At 48.6% G+C, this 6,476-nt stretch overlaps 1 pseudogene; it reads left to right on the plus strand.

Moving 5' to 3' along the window:
- Positions 1-3,657: 3,657 nt before the first annotated feature.
- Positions 3,658-5,849, plus strand: LOC149362058 (uncharacterized; annotated as a pseudogene).
- The last annotated feature ends 627 nt before the right edge of the window (positions 5,850-6,476 follow it).

The raw sequence follows: 6,476 nt of genomic DNA on the forward strand, positions 1-6,476 counted from the left end.
TTTTAGCTAGGGTTTGCATATCTCGAGCGTTTCACCTAAATACCGTTCTAAAGTAACATTTAAGTTAGGTATGTCCTCGTATAAGACCGCCTAGCAACTACAAACAGGCAAGACGCTGTCGCCGCTCATCATCAGTCGACATATTGTCAACACTATCCTGACAGAAACCGAACACTGTGTGGTTTTGTTGCTGGACAAGCTACTCAAAATTAGATCAGACAACGTGACCATTGGTATCACACCTGCCCAGTGCCCTCTCTATGGCGACAGAATATTTCGAAGAGAAATTTGCCATTACCGCAATGCAGTCTACTCATATGGTGCAGCATTAAGGCAAAACAATCCAAAGGGATGTTGGAAAAGCGCATGTTAGGGACCCAAAATTAGTAATGTTTGACAGGTAACCCTCGGCACTTTCGGCGTACCCGAGAAACTTTGAGCCGTGTGAAGAGTATTTGAAGATGCTGTGAGTGGGCTAGCACCATTATTCCAGCCTATAGCCTACATGGGTCCTGTATAGAAAATACATGGGCTGGACATAGACACATTTGCGATTGTCACATCTTCCCCATCTGTATACTTTATATCCGGTAGAAAAAAGCGTGGGCTCTGCACTGGTGTTACATGCGGTGTGCTCATGAAAGACGCGGGCTACGTAGTACGCCGCGTCTTACTAAACCTTTTTGTGCACAACAGGACCATATATAATGATTTGTCGTCTCCCTGCCGCAACCTCCAAAAAGAGATTGGTAGCGCCACTGAACTGTTATTGCACTACTCCTTGCACGTCTTCCCTTCCTTCAGTAGCCAAGGCGAAGCATGGGTTCCGGATTTTTTTTCCGTTTTCTTCCGTTCAACAAAATGAAGAGAACATATGGGGAAGAATCTGAAGGAATCAAATATTTCCAATTCACAGCACTTATTCAATGCTGCCTCAGCTCAGGGACCGCGGGACGCTGATCTGTTGCGTAGGTAGTCTTTTGCACCCGCATTCGTGCTGACGAAGGTCGCGGGAAGTGCAAATCACTTTTCTCATTTCTTTTTATTTTGGTTACCGGTGCATGCGTAAACTGTCCAGGAGTCTTGTAGCTTTCCGACATTGAAGGTGGCTGCTATGACCGCTCAAAATGATCACGCAAGCCCGCAACAAGTTACGCTAGTCGAAGCAGCCCGAAGGGAAGGGCCAACACTGGGATGCGCGTTAGTCTCAGTACCAGTCAGCTATTTCTGGCCTTCTGATACCTGATTTCATCTGTGCTTTGAAAAATGGCAAACACCAATATAGAAACGTGTATATCTGTGATGTGCGCACGGAACCGTCCAGGGATTGTTGAACGCGGTGCGTCGACAGTGGTGCGTCGGACAGCAAAGCGCCGCGCGTGCCAACCCCGCTTTGCACGTGTGCACGTGCATATCGCGTGTCCGAGGCGGGCACGAGGAGTGGAGAGCTGGCGTGTCAGTACACCGAGGTGTGAAGGAAGACACCGCAGCGGATGTCTGGTCATACAAGCGTGGAGGTGGCAGCCGTCGGACGTTGGGTCCGTTCTGCCGGGGACTTCCTTAGAACACCGACGCCAGCCTCTTGCGTCCCTTTCAAGTTTGGAAGTGGCAGCTGATGGATTGAGGCTGCCAAGTTCTTGGGTCGGCTGACGACTCCATCGGCGTCTTCCCGTGTTCCACCTTAAAACCTGGCTCTCTATCACCGCTTCCTTCGACGCATCGCAAGTCATCAACCCGCGTCCTTGTTGCCTGCAAGGCATTCCCGCTTCACCTGGGACGCTCTGTATCTGGTGAATTCTTTCCTTTTATCTGTAGCGTTGTACGAGTGCTGACTATTTGTATTTTATTTTGTTGGTGTTTTCGTTTTTTATTGGCTCCTTTCCTTTTAAATATAAAAATGGCTTCGTTTTGCTTTGTTTGTGCTGTTTGTATTCTTATTCGAACCTGCACGCGACAGCGTTCCCCTTCGGCAGTCGGGGACGCGTCACCAATTCGCGACAATATTGCTGCGCAGAAACAGCTTCCTTTTATTTTCGTGCAACTATTCTCTCCCCGTTTTGACTTTCCCACCAAGCCGTACTGAAATTCGCGCCCCACTCCGGTGCCTTGCACGTGATCGTCGTAGAAAGAGGATATCGCCAGTCACAGGTGTATCAAGCATGATTCTCAGTTTTCACATGTGCCATAGAGAGCCGGTGGCGTTCCGATGCCCTTGCCTGGCGTTCCGATGCCTGGATATGCCTGCGTTTTGAGGTTGAGGAAGTCGTTTGTACCATCTCGCGGCGGCATGGTTGGTTCCACGCTCCGATCGCGTGCTGCGCACTATGTATGTGGGGTGCTCTCTGTGCGCTTGCGTCACGACTGCAATAATGCAACTCAACTAGAAAAAGGCATGAAAAGATGCTTCACTTGTGACAAAAATGTTCTGGCAGTTTTTAGCGTGTTTCGTGTACGATTCAGTCGCTCAGACTACACGGCAATCGAAAAATTATGACGGGTTGCTGTGTTCTGCAGTCACTACCGACACTGAAGGACAGCCGGTAATTGGAATTACTTCGTATTTGTAATCTAGACTACCAGGGTCACCGTATTTATCAAAATTATGCCGCAATTGTTGTTTGAAAGTAAGTACTCTTCATGTGCCCTCAAATTTCTTGGGTATGCCGGCAGCGCTTAGGATGACCTGCCAAATATAACTATTATTGAGTCACTAACACCCACTTTTCCAACATTCTCTTCGATCCCTTTGCCTTACTGCTGCACCATACCATGAGACTGCCATTCAGTACCGACAAATTTCTCTTCGAAACGGTCTGTTGACATAGAGCGTAAAGGTCTCAAACCAAATGGTCATATTTTCTGAATTACTTCCAAGTAGCTTGTCCCACAACAAAATCATGCAGAGTATTCACTTTCTGTGTGGATAGTGTTGACTGTACGTCGACTGATGATGAAAGGCGACGACGTTTTGCTGCTTTGTAGTTGCTAGGTGGTCTTATTCGATGACATTCTTAACTAGTAGTAGTAGTAGAAAACTTTTATTTAAATCTTTTAAGAGATTCGCGGATTCGAAGCCTCCGTCGTCTTTCGTGGCGCCGGCGACTTGAGGCTTCTCTTCAGCAAGGTTGGGCCCCTAGTCCAGGGCTCCACTGAGTCGCGCTGCATCAGTAGCGTGCCGCACTAAGGCCCTTTGGGCCGCGAGCTCGCTGCTGGTGAGCCGGCTCTCCCATTGCTCCGCACTCTACTTTAAAACGTTATTTACGTGCAGCGCTGCAACAACGGAAAACCTTGCCAAAAGAGGGCCATTTTTCCCATCGTGTCGCGCCCGTTTGACGGCGCTCTGTTTACAACGGGGAGAAGTCTACTAAAAATGCAGCCGATGGGGCCTCGCTGTGTTCGTGGAACCAAAGATCCGGCTGCTTAAAGTGAGCTCGTGTTGTGTGTGAGGCAGCAGTAGGTGGTCGAAATTTCCGGAGCCCTCCACTACGGCGTCTCTCATAGCCTTAGTCGCTTTGGGACGTTAAACCCTATAAACCAAATCAAACCAGAATACAGAGATATCAGATGCTGTTGTGTCCCCGGGCATCCTGCCAGCGCTAGGAAAGGACAACGCGCGCCGAAAAAAGCTCGGGACCGCAGGGCAACCTAGACGGCGGGATGCCAACAGGCAAGTCCAAAGTATGCGAGCTAAGGAACGCGAAACGCTTCCATTCCAGGACAATTTTAAGGCGAAAGCCTTTAATGCCTCATTGTTGTCGACAGAAGGTTGTCAGCAGAGGTGTCACGCTTTTCGGTTGGTTGAAATGGTTATGACGTTGGAGTGCGGGGATTCGAAGTAATGAGGTCGCCCAATAGGGTGCCTCGATGCGCGCGCCCCCGCTCAGGGTGAAGTCACCCTTTGAACTACTCGACGCCGCCAAACGCGGTTTTCGCGCGCTCCCTCCGCCATTGCGTTTCCCGCGTCGACCTCGCCGCTCTGCTGTCGTGCGGGCGGCACTGCTGCGTGCCTGCGTTCGCATGCTTTTCATCGCCGTGCAATGACTGGATGTTGTGTTCCTCAGTGCTCCAACCATTCGAGAAATGGTTGGAGGATGTTCCATTTTCCAAGAGACCCGAAAAGGAGGCTTCTGTGGCTGGTCCGGATCAAGCGTGACAAGTGGCAACCGACGAACTCCTCATGCGTCTGTAGTGTAAGTGCTGCATGTTGGTTCAGTGCTGTTTTTGTTGCTATTCACCACTGTTGCGTTTAGCCAGCTAAGTGTAGTACAACATTTGCATTGGTCAGATGTCATTTCCGCACTATTCGTTTTGCTCGGCATAAAAAAAAAAGGCACGTTTCAGCACCGAACCGCCCATTGCCTCCCGCTTGCCTGTTTGCATCCGAAATTGCATGACGCAATGTTTTCGCTCGTGAATGCGTACCAAACGTGCTTCCGCCGCTTCTGTTCATTATAGAATAATTGCCTTTACGAGGCGCTTGTCAGCGAACCGCGGCCGACACGAATCAAGGCACACAGCACGAGAACAAGCGAGGGCACATAGGCTGTTGCAACTACTGTGCATTTGAGTTGTCTAGGAACCAGTACGGATTAATTTACTTACAGTTTTCGAGTTTTGGGCACGTATGCTGCGTTCGGTAGCGTGCGCTGACTGTTAGCTCGATGCTTCGTCCAACGACGCCGCATTAGGTATGTAAATGAGGTTAACAGAATATGTTGTTATGTGCAGTTTGAGGCGCTCATTAAAGTAATTCGACTGATATATTTGGACTACTTTGTTTTCTTGTGCGCTATGTTCATTGTTTCCATTCTCGAGCAGGAAATGCGGGTCTAATTCCAATAAAAAAATAATCTGCAGGCTCATTTCGAAGACAAGAGCTTCGAACAAAACCGCGCGGATGGATGGAAGAAGCTCAAGCCCAATGCTGTCCCAACGGTGTTCCCATTCAAAGGTCAGATACCTGCTAACCTTGGTGCTTGTTGCCATGTTGCTTATTGCCTCGTCGTCTACATCTGAAAACGTTGAGTGAGGAAGTGGTTGGTGTGCATGCATGTTAAGTTTTCTGGCGCGTCTTCTGTGGACCCTTTTCAAAACTTTGGAGGTCAGCTCCTTGGAACTGCAAAATTCATTCACCCTGACCGCCAAATCAGCTTTGGGGTAAAAAAAAAGTGCAATGCTGCAGACATATATAGCCCAATGCCGCGTTCCTTTCCTTTACACGACACGCTGTCGGGATAAAGGATTAGCACCAGCTTCGCGTAGCCAGTACTTTTGTCGAAGGGGGGTGAAAAACAGCTGCACGTGACGTTTAGGATGGGCCGTCATGGTGAAGGGTCCTTTGGAATGCAGAAAAGCTTACTTTCGGAGTTTTTCAAAAGGACCACTATTTTAAATATGTAATGTGCTCTTTTCGCTTATTTATCTGCTTCCAGAACTTCCTAAAGAGCGGAGGCCACCAAGGGACCGAGGTGTGCATGTGCCTGCATTATTCAATGATGCGCTGCCGCACAAAGTTCTTCACCAGACGTGAGAAGCGTCCTTCCCTTAAACCAGCAAGAGTATCCTCCAGCAGATTCATCGACAGACGGAGTGATAAATGAGACATTGGTGGGTACAGAAAACAGCAATGCTAGTCAACTACTTACTCCGGCCGCCACGGATGTAAGGCCTCAAGAAACTGCAGTGGTTCGTGCGACCCAACCCTTTGATTCTGAGGCATCAGAGCTTAGGAAGAAGATAGCAGATCTCACAGCAGCCAATAATAAGCTGAAACATTACCATAAAGAGTCTAATAACACTGTCAAAAAACTACAGAAGCAGAATCGCAAGCTGCAGAAAAAGGCAGCTAATTTCTCACGAAATACGAAGTTTTTAAATGAAGACCAAATTCGTGCCCTTTCTCAGAACAACAATCGTGGCAATTCATGGTCAGCGCAAACAGTAAAGCAAGGCCTAAAAATTAAATTTGCTTGTGCAACCACTGGGTATGAAACGCTCAGAAAGATTGGCTACCCTCTTCCATTAAGCAGAACGTTAGCAAGAAGAATTCAGAGCCTAAAATTTCTGCCAGGTATCCTGCACGAAGTGATCGACGTGATGAGGTCGAAAGCAGAGGGAATGGAGGACGTGGAAAAAGACTGTGTTCTCTTTCTAGATGAAATGGAGATAGCACCCGGATTTGAGCTCGACCGTGGAGAAGACGTGATTTTGGGAGGAACGACCTTGCCCTCGAAGCCTGAAGAAGCAGCCAACCATGCTCTGGTGTTTATGCTAGGTGGGGTAAACCAAAGATGTAAGCAGGTCATAGCCTATGAATTTACTGGTAGGCACGTGGACGGCTCTGTACTCAAAACGTATGTCCTGGAAATAGTCCGGATATGCAGCCAGATTTCTCTAAGAGTACGGGTAGTCACCTGTGACATGGGTGCTGCAAAATCGCGCTATGTGGAGAGAATTTGGCTTTTCGAGTCACCGCC

Source organism: Amblyomma mixtum, chromosome 2 (genome assembly GCF_055824585.1).
Source record: "Amblyomma mixtum isolate Tamu chromosome 2, ASM5582458v1, whole genome shotgun sequence".
In the NCBI taxonomy this organism is placed as follows: Eukaryota; Metazoa; Arthropoda; class Arachnida; order Ixodida; family Ixodidae; genus Amblyomma; species Amblyomma mixtum.